The 19,437-nt window shown below is 36.8% G+C and overlaps 2 long non-coding RNA genes across 2 annotated transcripts; one reads left to right on the forward strand and one right to left on the reverse strand.

Annotated features, from left to right (window-relative positions):
• Positions 1–3,523: 3,523 nt before the first annotated feature.
• LOC115928681 lies at positions 3,524–10,541 on the forward strand. The gene is made up of 4 exons (XR_004066169.1): positions 3,524–3,786; positions 5,848–5,959; positions 6,333–6,462; positions 10,055–10,541. It is a non-coding gene; the product is annotated as an uncharacterized LOC115928681 (long non-coding RNA).
• A 3,850-nt stretch (positions 10,542–14,391) lies between these two features.
• Positions 14,392–18,451, reverse strand: LOC115928838. The gene is made up of 3 exons (XR_004066247.1): positions 18,128–18,451; positions 16,188–16,299; positions 14,392–14,535 (listed from the first exon to the last, which is right to left on the reverse strand). It is a non-coding gene; the product is annotated as an uncharacterized LOC115928838 (long non-coding RNA).
• Between the last annotated feature and the right edge of the window lie 986 nt (positions 18,452–19,437).

The raw sequence follows: 19,437 nt of genomic DNA on the forward strand, positions 1-19,437 counted from the left end.
CCTTTCGGGCATTAATTAAAATTCTAAAAGAGAAGAGAAGCAAACATTCAAAGTCATAGAAAGAGTTTTTGAAGTCAAGAAAAACAATTTCAAAATTAAATTTACCATTATGTTCATGAGCGATCCAGCTCCAATTTTGAAACAAAAAAAAATGAAATTTCCAATTTGTCTAATACTGTTGATCTGTGGTGGAAGAACTTATTATTTTTTCATAGAGAAGGATACTTTTTTAGGTAAAAAATGTTTTCATGGATTCCATCGATATAAGTTATAAAGAATAGGTACGGAACTTTCCTTGGAGAACAAAGGAAGTTAAATTGATTATGTGAATTATTCAAATAAACAGTGGTGATTACTCACGATTTTTTAGACGATTATTAACTTCTATAAATCAGCAGAACTCGCCTTTCACTGCAATATAACTATTCAAAATACAACGGGACGTGAGCCGTAGAGGGCAGGATCGCCAAACTCTTCTCGCGCTCTGATCGTATCCGTAAGGACCCGGAGTTTTTTTGAGTCTGTTTCTTTTCTTCACTTTCTGTAGTTTTGTAAGAGATTTGGTACTTTTTGTTTATGGCTATCTTAAGTGATCGATATTATGATTATAATTATTATTACAATATTTATTATTATTATTACAATATTTATCATTTATTATTATTATTATTATCATTATTATTATTATCAATATTCGTATTTTGACCAAAATGTTGGCAAAGATATGACCCTTCAACTGCCCGACTACGGTAGCCCACATGTTGGGGAAATCTTGACCAAGCTTTTGGTCAAAACACTAAACAATTATGCATGTGTGAAGAAGGTTACTTACATTTACCAAAACCACTGGGCAAAATATTGCCCAATAGATGGTTGAGTTGAATATTGGCACAATGTTGGGCAAAGTGTTGGGAAAATATTTCCCAACCTTTTCACAGTGCATGCAAGACTTGGAGGAACCATGAAGATCTGAACATTAAAAGCGTTTAAAAACGTATAGCTTGTTTTAGAGATTAGCAATAATTAACACGGGAAATCTGGTTAATATGTATTGGCAATATAAACCTCGTGAAGGGGGCCTACTCGTTATGGAGAAAGATAACAGTCGACAGGAACAAACAGAGAGGATTATGCAATGTACAGATTGTGAAATAAGAATATTATTGGATAAGCTCAAATATTTGCCAGTGTTTAAACCATGTGTTTAAGTTGAAAGTAAGCAAGACGACCGGATTTTCGAGAAAACCTGATTGACGGTAATTCCGAATCGTTAATCAGGTCTCGTATATGACCAGCGAAAAAATAATGATCTTAAAATGATTATAATTAGGCCTACACCGCAAAGCTACACTAATTTCAAAAGGACTGCTGAAGTTCATTTTATACAGGTCAGCTTTGACTGCCTTGATTCCTTATCTTTCCCCTGGCATTACTTAACTTTCTATAACGAATTCTTTTTGCAGATATCATTTAATTGTGGTGTTGAACATGTAATGCCAATTTTGTTTGCTTATTTGAGTATTTTTATTTTTGTCACTACGCGATTCAAAATTCTCTTACACCTCATAAAATCGTTGGTAAGAACTGATAATCATGTATCTTTGTCTACATTAACGTCATAATACGACGAATTTTAGAGCATTGGCTGGATTGAGGATTTACGCTAAAAGAAAATCTAACAAGAAATTACACATTTTCGAAAAATATACAAACGCACCTGAATTCTAACCACCTGGGGGCCAACAAATTAAAGACAGAGGGGAGGGCAGGAAATGGGAGACAATATCCAGGGCGTCAGATACCATAAGCTGCAATTATTTGGAGAGAATGAAAGAGGAAAACCCCAGTTAGACTGATTTCCGCTAAACTCCAAAAAAAGGGCGGGAGATGGGTCGGCGGCGCGGCTAGTGGGTGGGAAGCAAAGAGACAATTTTTCATTTTTTATTCATTTGTTTACTTTTTCTCTCCCTCTCTCTCTCTCTCTCTCTCTCTCTCTCGCTTTCTCTCTCTCTTTCTCTCTCTCTCTCTCTCTCACTCTTTCTCACTCTTCACACATTGGAATCTTATTATACAACCCATGATACTCTCTCTAAAAAAAAGAAGTGAATTTTCACTCTATTTTCACTTTCATGGGAGTGACGTCCGTGATCACTTGTTTAGGAGTGAATATCGATTGATTTTAGAGTGCTCTCTAAGAAGAAAAAAGTTAATGTTCACTACATTTTCACTACATTTTCACTCCCCAGAGGAGTGACGTCCGTGATCACTCGATTTTTTTTAGAGAGTAGAAGAGAATTTGGACTGTTGCTATATCCATCCGGATTTTGAACATTTCAGACAAACGTCCTTCGATTTCCGGGCAGTGAGTTGGTCCCTTCGTGATTTCAACTTCTTTTTCTAAACAAAATAATTTTAATGATAACCTAAAAAAGCTATGCATGATATCGAAAAAGGCTGCCGCCATTGGAGAAAAACCGCACTTTACTTTTTGCTCGTTTGTTAAAGTTTAAAGACCGGTACATTTGATATTGAGGTACTGTCAGAACTATGTTTCATAAGCAGACAAGGAAAAAAGTTCGCAGGAAAATGGGCATTCAATTATGAGGCGCCGTTTGTAAAACAATTATATAGACAAATTATATGTTATATAATCATTATTTAACAAATAATAACCATTATTTACATATAATGCAAGAAAATGTACATTTTTATTTGTATATAATTCTTAACACATTTTTATTATTTATAAATAATTACAATTCATACTTCATTATTTATAAATAATGACAAAGTACGTGTCATTATTTATAAATAATTACAATTAACACTTTCATTATTTATATATAATGAAAAGCGTATTTCCATTATTTATATATAATTGCCATTATTTATAAATAATTACAATTCACACTTTCATTAGTTATATATAATGAAAAGCGTATTTCCATTATATAATATATAATGAAAAGCACATTTCCATTATATAATATATAATGAAAAGCCATTTCCATTATATAATATATAATGAAAAGTGTATTTCCATTATATAATATATAATGAAAAGCACATTTCCATTATATAATATATAATGAAGAGCCATTTCAATTATATAATATATAATGAAAAGCGTATTTCCATTATATAATATATAATGAAAAGCACATTTCCGTTATATAATATATAATGAAAACTGAAAAGCGTATTTCCATTATATAATATATAATGAAAAACACATTTCCATTATATAATATATAATGAAAAGCACATTTCAATTATATAATATATAATGAAAGGCGTATTTCCATTATATAATATATAATGAAAAGCACATTTCAATTATATAATATATAATGAAAAGCGCATTTCCATTATATAATATATAATGAAAAGCGCATTTCCATTATATATTAAATAATGATTGTGTATGCAAATATCAATGGTTGGTAACGCCCATAATATGAATATTCATGAGCTTGACTGCCCATATTATCCTCTATTCCAGGCACCTTTCCATTTTGTGTTCTTCGTGCATTCTTATCAGAAATCCTACGTGCAGTAAATAAGTCTCTGTATCACTATTCTCCTTCTTATTTGTATGCAGATTTGGGTATAATGATTGATAACTGTAATCATCCTCATTATTTTAATAAGAAATTGTTCTATCTGTGATGGAAGTTTTTATGTACGATTGCCTGATCTGAAGACAAGACTTTCGCTGCACGATATTTAATATATGACGTCACCCACACAGAGTGAGAGTTCGAGGTTTTCTTTGAAAGTTTGATGGTGAGTACAGCTGTAATTACGTTCAAATCTCGTAAATTGAATCATATTTATAAACATATCTAACGATAGTATGAATCTGCTGATTTGTCTGTACATTATGAAGTGGTTTAAAATGGTTATATCTGATGATTTTAGGAGTAATCTACACTCGAACTTTTGATGCGTTATTTATCGTCGTGAGAAATATTTCAGCTCGATTGCCAGTCACTCCTTGATCCTTGGCCCAAACTTTCGGGCGAGACCCTCTCTGAAAATTAGATACGCGAGTATAGGTTCTATAGCCGCAGCTGGCAGATCACTTCACTAGCGCTAGCTGCAACAATGATCCAAGCTTTTTGTTACTTTTAGGTCCAACTGTTGAATAACTACTTTCATAGTTGGGTCAGAAGAAAGTTAATAGCTAACACTAAAAAGCATGGTCACAGTTGACATGAGTTGTGAACAAGCGCCAAAATTTGGACCAGATACTGAGATGGTTAGACGAGTACGAGAGTAGAAAATTTAAGGCCTAGCCGGCCCTAGGCCTACAGACCAGTAAAAATTGAACTATACCTGTGAACAGGCGCGGCGGATCCAGGATTTCTTAGGGGGGGGGCCCAAATTTGAAATTATGCAAGCCAAATATTGGTACGTGATAGTGATCGACACCGGCAGTGGCGAAATGAGCAAAAACAGGGGGGGAGGGGGGGTAGACAAAAAAATCTGCACCACCCCACTCTTACATGCAGGCCCCGCTAAACGTTTCTCTAAAAGTAGGTGGGGGGGGGGGGGGGAGGTATTTACGATCAGGTAGAGCGTTGTGAAATTGGCGTGGTGTTTAAGGACGAAGAACCTGCGGGGGTCAAGGGGTGGAACCCCCCAGAAGCTCAGGGGTATAGGCATTTAATTACGGTCAGATGAGCATATAAAGGCAAGGGCCTTTGCCCCCCCCTTAAACTACAACTTGTTGGTGGGAAAATTGCACCTGATATCCCCCTTCTTTTCTTCTTTCTCTTTTTTCCTTCCCTTTATCCCCCCTTTACTTTTTTTCTTTCTCTTTCCTTCCTTCTCTTCTATTATTGATGGGGGGAGGGGGAGAGGTTACAGCTGGGAGGCAAGGCCCTTTCGGCCTTGGAACCCCCCAGAAGCTCAGGGGTATAGGCATTTAATTACGGTCAGATGAGCATATAAGGGCCTTTGCCCCCCCCCCCCCCCCCCGAACTACAACTTGTTGGCGGGAAAATTGCACCTGATATCCCCCTTCTTTTCTTCTTCCTCTTTTTTCCTTCCCTTTATCCCCCCTTTACTTTTTTCTTTCTCTTTCCTTCCTTCTCTTCTATTATTGATGGGGGGAGGGGGAGAGGTTACAGCTGGGAGGCAAGGCCCTTTCGGCCCCCCGATCTCCTTCTTTTCCCCCTTTTCTTTTCTTCTTCCTCTTCTTTCTTTCCCTTTCTCTCCTTTTTCCTTCTTTCTCTCTCTCTCTCTTTTTTTTTTTGCGGGTGAGGGGGGGGGGGGGGGAGGGCCAAGGCCCGCTCGGCCCCCCTGGGATCCGTGCCTGCCTGTGAATGTGATACTCGTAGTCGTACAGAGTCTTGTAGCTATCTAACAAATTAAAACACGATCCCCCCCCCCAAAAAAAATTATTCAGTCTAGACTACATCGTATAGTATACAGGGGTACGTATAGTGGTGCCTGTCTGTTGCTTAAACTCTTTGTTGGCTTAGCCTAATTTGCCTCTACTCTGGGCTCTATCTTTGAATTTTTGTTTGCTGTAAACACGATTAAGTTTTCTCTGTCATATATAGATCTAGGTCCATATCTATTTTGCGTTTTTTCAAATTGATAGAATAAACAGTTACGAGACATGGATCTAGATCATCTAGAGACTGTAGATCAACTAGATCTGGATCAAGAAATTGAATATAAATTTCAATGTTAGATAATGAAGGAGGGCTTTTTTGGTGAAGAGAAAATCCAAATTAAAATAGAACAGTTAATTCTGCAAATGCTCATCAATGTTTAAATGATCATGCTCATTTCCTTTTATTCTAAGAATTAAATCCCCCCCCCCCTCTTTTACAGGAAAATGTACAGAGAGACTTGTCGCAGTTAATGCAGTACCAAATGCTTGCTTTCTTGGAGTATGTGCTTGAAACAAGAATGTCCTGGAGAAAACAGACCACCACAAGAGAAGGTAAACATCTTTACTGTTTAGTTTTTTCAAGTAAAACAAAATTTTGAAATAGGTGAGGTCAAGGTCAAGCTGAAGGGGATGCAAAGGGCTGGTTTGAGAAGTATGTATTCATGGGATGGCTATGTATGAATCCACATGTCTACTAACATGTTGCTGAAGTGTTTCTCTTTTTAGGATTAACATTTTAAGCTCATGTGCAGGGGGGAAGGGGGGGGGGGTCCAATACATGAAAAGGAACGACAAGCAAAAAAAATTAAAAAATTGACATCAAATTTTGCTGAAAAACTAAACGTTGAAGACAACTATAATATTAAATAGTGCTATTTATTTCAAATTTGGTTGATATATTGAATTGTTTATAATTCTCTTCCAGGGATTGAGAAGGAGGGCTTCCTGTTGAGAGATCATGGGGTGCCTTGAGGTTCCAGTCTTGATGTTCTGCCCCTCACCTCAAAGCGATGGCCTCTTGTGCCTGACATATGGGAGCAAAGCTCAATGGACTGGTAATTCATAATGAATATTACAATGTTTTTTTTTAATCTGGTAAAGAAACAGATAAATTCATAGCAAGTGAGCCTGTCATGGCACTTTGAGTGACCCAACATTTGCTCCTGCAACGACTGCTCAAGGCTTTATTTGTCAAATGTGTAGGGTTAGGCCGAGGGTTGCAATAGGGATTGAGGTTAGGTGTAAGGTTAGGGTTAGGTCTAGTGTTGGATCCAGGGATGAGTGTAGGAAATTGATGTTGAGCAAATGTCTTGAGGAACAAGTGTCATACAATCAGATTTTCCAGGTGCTGGTGGAGCTGTATGTATTGATACTCATCATTGGTAGTTTAAAAATTTTCCTTTGTATTAGTAAACTAAAAATACGCTGACCCCCAGTTTGTGAAATGTGTACCTGATTTTTACGACATGCTCTATTGTTTAGTGGTTATGTTGTAACACAAAATGAATTCTTAATCTTAATTCTGGATCCGTAGCTAAACGTAATATTAACCCTAAAGCTAATCTAAAACCCTATCACAACTTGAGCAATAACCATATATCTTGATGAAATAAAACTTGTGTTAAGCATTGGCAGACCCAAAGTCAGGTTATCCTAAATTCCTTTCTACATACTGCTATTGTATAAAGTTGATATTTAAGTACACCCATTGCAAGTTCTAAAATTTCTGTAAAAACCTTACCCTGCTGCAAGATGATAGTATGTGAAGTAAGTTGGCTCATAGTAGAGCATGAATTATTACCTGCAACTCTCAACCAATACACCCTTGCCACCTGCAATCCATCTCAGTTTCACAATATATTCTTTAAACAACATTAACTGAAGTTCAAAATTTTGATTAGTGATTAAGAAAGGCTACAAAGAATTGTATTCTTTTTTCACACTCGTATAATAGAGGAGGAGGGGGGGGGGGGGGCAGCCTAGCAGTACAAGATCTAATTATTTTATATGACTATATCCTGTTGTCCTGGGGGTAGATATCCCAAAACCTGCAAGTGTGATAAAGAAAGATATGTTTGTGTACTAAAAGTGAAACAAAAACAAATCACTGGAAACTTTTGGTTGTTAATAACTCAAAAGTTATACTCAAATCAAAATGAGGTTTTCACAGCTTAAAGTTTAAGGATGTAAGTTTTATGCCATTTCTATGAATGCTAATTGCTATTCTTAAAGCCCCACTGTCCTACTTGTAGCTACTTGCTAAAACTTTCCCAATTGGTGCCTGTTGGTCCCCATGATCCTCTCTTTCTTATGTTAGTTGAGAGCTGAGTTGATGAGATAGCCACCTGTCAGTGACCTGGCTGGGTGGTCTAATCCCTTCTGGCCCAGTAGTATTGACGGTCTTTAAAACAATGGTCGGAATGTTTGATCTTTTACTCAGACATGTAGTATATTAGTAATAAAATACATGTTTGGCAATATGGTATTTCATTTCAGACCATAATGAGAAGTAATATTTTAATCTGGGATCTCTCGTTGGCACAGAAAGTAAGGAATGTACTCCTGTCGAGTAAACATTGAATTTATATAAAACTAATAGCCCTTTGAAGATTACTAGAAGAAGAAAAACAACAAGAAAGAAGAACTAGAAATTTAATTCGTCATGGGGACGAATTAGGTGGTCTGTCTTCAAGTCTTATGAGAGATTATAATATTTACTATATTGAGAAAGGGAGAAGTTATATAGACATGTAAACAATGATGATCATCATGATGATCATGATGATGATGATCTTGATAGTAATGGGGATGACGATGATGATGATCATGATGATCATGATGATGTTGATGATTATCATCAACAGACCACGATGACATCAGACTGAACAAAATTAGAGAACATTTAGATAGCGTATAGTCTCAGCTACAACATACTCAAAAATCAACAAAAACCAAGCAGAAATAACAGCGATATTGCTCGCAAAAGACAAGAATGTAGAATCCAGATTTGAGAAAAAGTCATCTCCCATAAGGATTACACGCCAAAAGTAATGGATCTAGTGATAATAGGGTAATAATAAAGTAAATATGGTTGTTTATTACATTATTTGCAATTGTACGTGTTTTAATATTCAAAGGAGATGGTAGAGTGAAAGGTCAAAAAGAAAAAAAAGTGAAGAAAAAAAATTGTTGGAGACGCCCGGACTCGAACCAGGGACCTCGAGGTCGGAAGTCAAGTGCGTTACCGATATACCAAAACATTTCCCATAGAGATTACACGTAAACGGAAAATGGAATTATCAAATCCCACTTTGTATGTGAGATATGAGCATGATCCCGGCATCTGATCGAGAAATAAAGGGCACACTTGTGATAGCTTATTGTCTCAGCTACAACACACTCAAAGCTCAGCGTAAACAAAGATAAAACGACGGAGATATGGCTCGCGAAAGACGAGAATGTAGAATCCAGTTTTGAGAAAAAGTCATGTCCCATAGAGAATACACGCAAAATGTGAAAAATTGACATGCCTCCTTTAATCGCAAAAATACGCCATGATACCATTGTCAAAATGAAATATCGTGATGACTGCTTTTGTAGAGAATATTCTCAGGTAGAACATATCAAAATTTGAAAGAAAATTGATCAATATTTACAGAGATACAATCAATTTTCCAAAAATCTGCTGACGTCATAATATGCAAATTAAAATTTTGAGTTCGGAGGCCATTATGATGACGTCATGAGTTAATTGAGGGTCAAATTACACATGAAATCATATCTCCAACTCATGGTTTTTCCAACCATGATATAAAAGTTGGGATCAATTGATTATCTGAAGAGCTATTTTGATTCTTAAAATGTCATGTTTTTGATCAAATTTGCATTATATTTCCCATAGCAGCACGCGCGGATTTTGAACTTTGACGCGCGCTCACGGCCTTATGAAAGGTCAAGGGTGACTGGAAATTAATGTCAATTGTCATTTACGGTAAGAGGAATCTAAATCATGTAAAAAAAAATGAATTTGACCTTTTCCGCGCGTCGTGAGCGCGCGCAACGCGCGCGGGGACACTTACGGACGGAAAATTTTGAAATGCTTAAAATGACCTGATTCGTACTCACCTTTAATAGTTAAGTGATTTTGAGCATTTTTAAATTTTGACGCGCGCGTACGTGCGCGTCATGACCTTTTTGTGACCTTTGATGACATGACTTGTTGACCCTTGACCTGAAGTATATGTGATATGAATATGAATGACCTTTGCTTATGCATCATGAAGATATGATGGATAACGTGATTTCACAAAATGGCGCCTGGATGACGTCATGATGACCTGATGACCTTCAAAAGGTTACTGTCACGTCTCATGACAATGACCTATGACTGTGCCAAAATTGAAAGAAATTAACACAACCGATCTTGAGTTAACCGATGAACAAAAAACGGGGAGAAATAAAAATAAATAATAATAATAATAAATAAATAAAGAAAGAAAATTCTGACGAAAACAATAGGTGATCTGTCGAAAACGACAGACCACCTAAAAAGAAATATACTTGTAATGTGAGCTTTAGATCATACAGTGCTTGTAACAATATTGGATTTTTTTTTCTTCTTTCAATTAACATTTTATTCATGAACAGATGGCTTATTGGAATTGGTTACAAAGATGCAAGTGGACTTGTCTGTAGTAGTTGCTGAAGAGGAGCAGTCAGCATAAGGAGCGTGTGCCTCCAAAACAACGTGGGAACTTCTCCCAAGTTCATCTCAAATCACAAGGCTCTTCAGGAATCAAGATGTAACAATGGGGGTTGAGAAGGAGTTTGCGACCCTCCTGATTTGGACTACTCGCTATATACATTCTCAATCAATGGATTGTAGCCATTCTGCACAAAACTCAACAAGTCATGATTGAGAAAAACGCAACAAATACTCGGTTAAGCATTGATTTATGTGACTGGTATTAGGGTAGGTTTCAGCTTGGTAATTTTATATTAACGATGTCCCAAAAGAACCTCATTGGTCCTTATGGTTCCACGCCACAAGCTGCTCCCTCCCCTGTTTCGGTATACCGTACTCAGACTATCAAGGGATCAAATGAATTAAAATCCACACTCGATTACAAATGAATTGATCTTTTAAATATTGTCATCATTTCAGGGTGGTCTTGGTTACGGGTTAGTGTGAGCTTTCTGTGCGTAAAATTGAGGGTACTTCGTGCGGAGATCAGTGGATGGATATGTCATGTACAATGCAAGAGAGGTGTCTATCTTCATTGGAATTCAGGATTCCAATGAAGATGCCTTGTTTATAAGGAGAGAAGCAAGATAGATTGATTTAAACTTAATGACATCAGGGAATGTTTTCCTATATTGTATGAATGACACTGATATTGAATAACGTGAAGTTAAGTGGGTAGAATGGCATAATATATTCAATTTGTACACCATCCTATTGAATTTTTTTTAAACAGCATTTGTGCACAGGTCTATGGAAAACCAGTAGGTGGCATATACAATAAGATCATTTACTGCAGCTCAAGGAGTACCGTAGATATCACTTACCGCAGTTGCTGCTATTTGTGCCCACATGCATATTAATATCAAGCAGTTGAAGCTAAAACTAATATAATCTAATTAACAGGGTTTTTTCCAATTATCATAACAAGAGAGAAAAACATACTTTTATAATAACTTCCATTATTATTATTTGATCCATGAGACCGAGTAGTCCAGCCCTTGTGAATCTGTATGTTCTCCAGATTTCATTGTCAGGGCCTATCAGGGGGCGGATCTAGCTTTTTGCTAAGGGGGGGGGGGGGGGGTTGACCCTATGACGATGCAGAGCATCGCCCACGAGCCGCATAGCGGCGAGGCGATTAACGCATTTATAAGATGGATTTTCTTTTTTTTCTCTCTGTCTCGCTATCTCACTGCATTATAAATTTCTCATTTCCACGACATCAACATCTCTCACCATTAAACAGTTCTCTCATTTCCTTTCCTTTCTCTTTTGCTCTCTCTCTCTCTGAACTCTCGCGTTCTGTTTCCAGATTTTTTCCACATATGATTCCATTTATCCAACCATATATGCACAATAAAAAGGAAAGATATGAAGGCAATACTGTATATAAGATAATAAACATGTTTAATTAATTCATTTTCTTACAACAAACTAATATGTTTACAGATTATAACATTGATGGTCAAATATTAAACACAAATGACCTCATCTGCTACTTCCATTTGTAGATTACTTTTTTCTTTCAAAAATTCAACAAAGCATACTTATGCTTTAATCTGAGCACTATTTTTTTTTCTCTCCAGGAATGTTTTGTATCATGACCTGCACCCTTATTATAAAACACATTATAAAAACATGCTGATTTCTTTAAAAAAAAAAAAAAATTACCTATGACTCAATGATTGCAATTTTTTCCAGAGAAATAATAATACTGTACGATAGTATACAACTTCCTTTAGTTAGATGGTTACTCCGTGGTCCACACACGCACCAAGGTATATCAGACCTTTTATTAACAGTTGCTCGTTATATACAATATATAAATCATACTCGTAGGCCCATTCCCAAATGTTAAAATTATTATCAATAAACAGAAATTGATAAAAGATGACCCCTCCCCAAAACTCTTATATTCCAAAAGTTAGATCTTGGCTGACAGGTGGTAACTCGAGTACTTGACTACATCTTATTTGCCCTATAGATGCATACTTAAAATGGATGCCTTGGCAAAGCCTCAGTTTTATAAATGATTGCTTGACTTAGACTGCCGATGAACATATTTCTTGTGTATTTATCTACACCATTAACTTTTCTCCACATCGTGCTGTCAGATTGAGATGCTTTGGTGTGATATACTTAATGTTTTACATCATGTTTTTAATGAACTCCTACCTTGCTTAGTTATGCAGACATTGGGCACTTTTTTTAAAACTTGCGATAGCAGTAGAAAGGATGTGCATAAAAGAAGAGGCGGGATATCCATACTACTACCATGTACTACTACAACATGGGTAAAATTGCATCATTGTATTATACCTTGGTTCCTGGTTACCTCTCCTTGGTAGTTTGAAAACTATGTTTCAGTACCGGTAATCATTGTAATAGTGTTTCCGTTTCATGGTGTCACTGGTGTGGTTGTGTGTACGAAGGCCAAATTTTCTATTTTCCTGCCTGTCCACAATCACTAAACAATTTAAGCTGAAATACAGGGCCTAATATACAAGGTGATTAAAAGGTGAAGTTACACGTACTGCTTGAAGAGAATTGTGAATGATATTTATCTATTGGGAGTTTGACCAAAACCAGTTTTAAAAATTTCAGCTTTGGGGGGCACATTACCCCTCACCCCCCCCCCTGCCCCCTGTGCGCGCAATTGACTGATGTCTTCCAAAGTGGGGGGGGCACCAACAAAATAGGCACTTTCTGGAGAAAAAAAGGGCACCTACAAAGGGAATCTCAAAGCAAAAATATCCATTTTTTAAAACAATGGTATATACCCCTACATTGTGATTACATTATCAGGGACGATTTCAACATTTGTTTCTCTTTATACACCATACAAGATATTGCTTAAGTATCAGTTCGGTGTGATGGTCTGAAAATTGATTTACGAGCGAGGAAAATTTTAAGTTTTGTGAGGCCGCAGTACACAAAAATTGCATCTTATTAAGAGGGAAAAACCCAATCCTGATGGGATTGTAAGCACATTCTCACAATGGAAGACTGGAAAGACCTTTAATAAGTAACGTTATTATGTTATCTATAAATGAGAGCGAGCTTTAGGGGAAGTTACTCTTAGTCGCTTGAAATTAGGGGCGCGTTTAATGATGAGAGGAAAAAGGGACACTAAAGGGATAAGAGGAAAAGGAGCATGTGTCATGTAAAAAGGGTAATTATCAGAGGTGAAAATGGGGCACTTCTTAGACCTACAGAAAGATGCACTCACCAGGAATGAAAAAAGGCACTTATGAGAATGGGAAATGGCATTTTTCAACGGAATAGGGGCACCCATCAGATTTTGATAGGGGCATTTATGAAAAGGGGATAGGTCCCTTTGGTATTGGAAAGGAAAAGAGGCACGTATCATTGTTAAAAGGGAATTTATCAAAAGGTGAAAAGAGGTACTAGTCTTATTGCGCCTGAAAAGGGGCACTGACCAGATAATAGATATGAAAAGGGGCACTTAAAAAAAAGGAAAAAGTGCAATAGTTTTAAAACAAGGGAAACGCTCTCGGCGGTCTCGCCTGCATTATGCAATTTGAAATGATGAAAAATTGAGGTCGGAACATCATTTATAGGCAGGGTGGCCCATTAGCAGGCCCCCAAAAATGAAATCCTCTGAATATAATCATCATTTTGAAGTGAATATTGACTAAGAATTTTTTTAAAGAAAAAGAGGCACATGTTAAAGTAAACAAGGCACTTATCAGAGATGAAAAGGGGTAATTATGAGAAGGGTAAGGGGCACTTATAATCAGAAAAAAAGAGCATTTATTAGGAAGGAAAAGGGGATGTGTCAAATAAAAGTGGCAATTATTAGAGACAAAATGGGACACTCATCAGAGATAAAAAGAGCACTGATCAGGAAAGGGAGGGGCACTTATCAAAGTAAAAAGAGTATCTCTCAGATTTGAATAGGGGCGAATATCGGAGATGAAGGGGGCACTTATCAAAAGTGAAAAGGGGCATTTCTCGTAGTTGAAAAGGGGCACTTACTAGAGATTAAAAAGGGCACTTATGAGAATGAAAAATGAACAATTATTGCAAAGAATAATGGGAACTTGTCGAAGGATAAGGGGCACTTATCAGAGGTGAAATGGGGAAGGGCACTTTTACAAATTAATAGGGGAACTTGTCAAAGTAATATGGCACTTTACCTATGTGAAAAGGCCATAAAAGGGGCATTTAGGGGGTACTTGAAAAAGTGGCACTGACCCCTGACCCCCCCCCCCCCCCCCCCCCCCCCCCCCCCCGGCTAACAACATATCTCCGCCACTGGTTATGAGGTTTATAATACCAAGGTTTTGATACCCAGTCGCAGCTCCAGCAGTTCATTGAAGAGGCTAAGTAGAACTTCATAGTCCACACTGTACATGTATGTCTGTTGAATGAAAAGAGAAGAGAATGAAAGTAAAACATTGATACCTACATCATACATGTATCTCTGTTGTAACATAAAAAAATGTCTTGCATTGTAGGCCTAGGCAGGGGTGTCGATTTGTATCCGTTATTGGGGGGATGATAGGTGCCAAAATATTTTCGGCAATGGATCAAAGCACCCAAGAGGTAAAAGCGTGTGGGAGGTTGCACCCCCTCCCTTCCAAGTTATTAACTTTTTCAATTCACCCTCAATAAAGATAACAGTTCAGAGAATATAAGAGTGGTAATAAAATTAATAACATGCTAAATTGTTAGTCCTGACTCTTGCCTGCAGTGTAGGCCTACCCAGGGGTGTCGCTAGACTTTTTTCAGTGGGTGGGGGGGGGGGTGTAGAGGCCAACGATTACCGACAAAACTAGCCACCAATTAACGACAAAATTAAATGTCTCAATATCTACAAATTTAACCCTATAAACCTGGGCCGAAGGCTAAATTTTTTTCCTATTGACTATCTACAATAGTACTTGCGTATGCGCAAATGGTCATTTTCCTCGACGACATAATAATACAAATTATTTCGTCAACTTAATCAGCCTCATAGCTATATATTTTAATGCAGGCGCGGAGCTAGGATCTTATTTTAGGGAGGGGCGGTAGTGAGCAAGCGAATCACTTAAATAGCGCGCGAAGTGCGCTCATTAGGGGGGTGTGGGTGATAGGCCTCCCGCGCAAAGCGCGGAAGCTTATAGACGTTTCCTCAAATTATTAAGAAAAGAAGATGATTTGCTGTACCGGTCTCGACTGTTAATCCTTTTCTGAATTCAGTTCGCGCGGGAGGAAGTTTTGCGTTCCATTTAATTATTAGAGAAAGCAGACGATTCGTTGTACCATTTTCGACTCATAATCCTTGTCTGAATTCAGTTTCCCCCTTCCCGCGAGAAGTGCAAAAAGTTTAGACGATTAATTTAACTATTATAGAAAGAAGACGATTCGTTGTATCGTTGTTGACTCTTAATCTTTGTTTGAATCTAGTTTCCCTGAAAATTTTAAACCTCTGATTTCTTTAGCTGATATTATAGGAAATTGAAACTTCGAGAAATACAAGTATTGTAGTTGTTGGGTAGAATATAAATATGCCGATATGGGTAACGCATGGGGAAAATCTGGGTTAATTAGAATTCAATTTATTCTTGTCTCATATACGGTTGTCTCATTTACTTCCTTTTCTATTTATATTATGTATGTATTATGAAAATGAGATAGCAAAATGTGTATATTGATGGTCATCTTGCGAGTAATAACCGTTGACTACTCTCATCAGGCTCTCATCATTAATTTTTCTCTTTTTTTTTTTTTTTTTTGATGGTGAATTATTAGGGGGGATGATTGTACAGGCCATCCCCCCCCACCTGAAATATTGGGGGGGATATATCCTCCCCCCCCCCCATCCCCCCTGGAATCGACACCCATGGCATGGGCCTAGTCCTCAAATTTTCTCATGTGGAATCATACATAGCCATCCCATTAATACATTCTTCTCAAACCAGCCCTTCGCATCCCCTCCAGCTTGGCCTTGACCTCACTCATTTCAAAATTTTGTTTTACTTGAAAAAACTAAGCAGATCAAGTTAGATCAAAAGTAAATATGTTTACCTTCTCTTGTGGTGGTCTGTTTTCTCCAGGACATTCTTGTTTCAAGCACATACTCCAAAAAAGCAAGCATTTGGTACTGCATTAACTGCGACAAGTCTCTCTGTACATTTTCCTGTAAAAGAGAGGGGGGGGGGATTTAATTCTTAGAATAAAAGGAAATGAGCATGATCATTTAAACATTGATGAGCATTTGCAGAATAACTTTCTATTTTAATTTGGATTTTCTCTTTACCAAAAAAGCCCTCCTTCAGTATCTAACATTGAAATTTATATTCAATTTCTTGATCCAGATCTAGTTGATCTACAGTCTCTAGATGATCTAGATCCATGTCTCGTAACTGTTTATTCTATCAATTTGAAAAAACGCAAAATAGATATGGACCTAGATCTATATATGACAGAGAAAACTTAATCGTGTTTACAGCAAACAAAAATTCAAAGATAGAGCCTAGAGTAGAGGCAAATTAGGCTAAGCCAACAAAGAGTTTAAGCAACACACAGGCACCACTATACGTACCCCTGTATACTATACGATGTAGTCTAGACTGAATAATTTTTTTTTGTGGGGGATCGTGTTTTAATTTGTTAGATAGCTACAAGACTCTGTACGACTACAAGTATCACATTCACAGGCAGGCACGGATCTCAGGGGGCCGAGCGGGCCTTGGCCCTCCCGCCTCTTCCCCCCCCCTTCCCCCCCCCCCCCTCCCCACCCGCAAAAAAAAAAAAAAAAAAAGAGAGAGAGAGAGAGAAGGAAAAGAAGGGGAAAAAGAAAGGGAAAGAAAGAAGAGGAAGAAGAAAAGAAAAGGGGGAAAAGAAGAAGATCGGGGGGCCGAAAAGGACCTTGCCTCCCAGCTGTAACCTCTGCCCCTCCCCCTATCAAAAAATTAAAGAGAAGGAAGGAAAGGGAAAGAAAAAAAGTAAAGAGGGGATAAAGGGAAGGAAAAAAAGAGGAGGAAGAAGAAAAGAAGGGGGATATACGTTGCAATTTCCCCGCCAACAAGTTGTAGTTCGGGGGGGGGGGGGGGGGGGGGGCAAAGGCCCTTGCCTTTATATGCTCATCTGACCGTAATTAAATGCCTATACCCCTGAGCTTCTGGGGTTCCACCCCTTGACCCTCGCAGGTTCTTCCCCCTTAGACACCACGCCAATTTCACAACGCTCTACCTGATCGTAAATACCTCCCCCCCTCACCTACTTTGAGAAATGTTTAGCGGGGCCTGCATGTAAGAGTGGGGTGGTGCAGATTTTTTTGTCTACCCCCCCCCCCCCCGTTTTTGCTCATTTCGCCACTGCCGGTGTCACTATCACGTACCAATATTTGGCTTCCATAATTTCAAATTTGGGCCCCCCCCCTAAGAAATCCTGGATCCGTGCCTGTTCACAGGTATAGTTCAATTTTTTACTGGTCTGTAGGCCTAGGGCCGGCTAGGCCTTAAATTTTCTACTCTCGTACTCGTCTAACCATCTCAGTATCTGGTCCAAATTTTGGCGCTTGTTCACAACTCATGTCAACTGTGACCATGCTTTTTAGTGTTAGCTATTAACTTTCTTCTGACCCAACTATGAAAGTAGTTATTCAACAGTTGGACCTAAAAGTAACAAAAAGCTTGGATCATTGTTGCAGCTAGCGCTAGTGAAGTGATCTGCCAGCTGCGGCTATAGAACCTATACTCGCGTATCTAATTTTCAGAGAGGGTCTCGCCCGAAAGTTTGGGCCAAGGATCAAGGAGTGACTGGCAATCGAGCTGAAATATTTCTCACGACGATAAATAACGCATCAAAAGTTCGAGTGTAGATTACTCCTAAAATCATCAGATATAACCATTTTAAACCACTTCATAATGTACAGACAAATCAGCAGATTCATACTATCGTTAGATATGTTTATAAATATGATTCAATTTACGAGATTTGAACGTAATTACAGCTGTACTCACCATCAAACTTTCAAAGAAAACCTCGAACGCTCACTCTGTGTGGGTGACGTCATATATTAAATATCGTGCAGCGAAAGTCTTGTCTTCAGATCAGGCAATCGTACATAAAAACTTCCATCACAGAAAGAACAATTTCTTATTAAAATAATGAGGATGATTACAGTTATCAATCATTATACCCAAATCTGCATACAAATAAGAAGGAGAATAGTGATACAGAGACTTATTTACTGCACGTAGGATTTCTGATAAGAATGCACGAAGAACACAAAATGGAAAGGTGCCTGGAATAGAGGATAATATGGGCAGTCAAGCTCATGAATATTCATATTATGGGCGTTACCAACCATTGATATTTGCATACACAATCATTATTTAATATATAATGGAAATGCGCTTTTCATTATATATTATATAATGGAAATGCGCTTTTCATTATATATTATATAATTGAAATGTGCTTTTCATTATATATTATATAATGGAAATACGCCTTTCATTATATATTATATAATTGAAATGTGCTTTTCATTATATATTATATAATGGAAATGTGTTTTTCATTATATATTATATAATGGAAATACGCTTTTCAGTTTTCATTATATTTATATAACGGAAATGTGCTTTTCATTATATATTATATAATGGAAATACGCTTTTCATTATATATTATATAATTGAAATGGCTCTTCATTATATATTATATAATGGAAATGTGCTTTTCATTATATATTATATAATGGAAATACGCTTTTCATTATATATTATATAATGGAAATGTGTTTTTCATTATATATTATATAATGGAAATACGCTTTTCATTATATATTATATAATGGAAATGTGCGTTTCATTATATATTATATAATGGAAATTCCATTATAAATATATAATGAAAAGCGTATTTACGCTTTTCATTATATATTATATAATGGAAATGGCTTTTCATTATATATTATATAATGGAAATGTGCTTTTCATTATATATTATATAATTGAAATACGCTTTTTATTATATATAAATAATGAAAGTGTGAATTGTAATTATTTATAAATAATGGCAATTATATATAAATAATGAAACGTTCTTTGTCATTATTTATAAATAATAAATGTGTTAAGAATTATATACAAATAAAAATGTACATTTTCTTGCATTATATGTAAATAATGGTTATTATTTGTTAAATAATGATTATATAACATATAATTTGTCTATATAATTGTTTTACAAACGGCGCCTCATATTCAATACACAAAGAGTGTTCATTATGAAAATTAGCCAAACTGATCCTGATGCAGTAAAG

This window comes from Strongylocentrotus purpuratus, unplaced genomic scaffold (assembly GCF_000002235.5).
Source record: "Strongylocentrotus purpuratus isolate Spur 01 unplaced genomic scaffold, Spur_5.0 spur5_scaffold_3, whole genome shotgun sequence".
In the NCBI taxonomy this organism is placed as follows: Eukaryota; Metazoa; Echinodermata; class Echinoidea; order Camarodonta; family Strongylocentrotidae; genus Strongylocentrotus; species Strongylocentrotus purpuratus.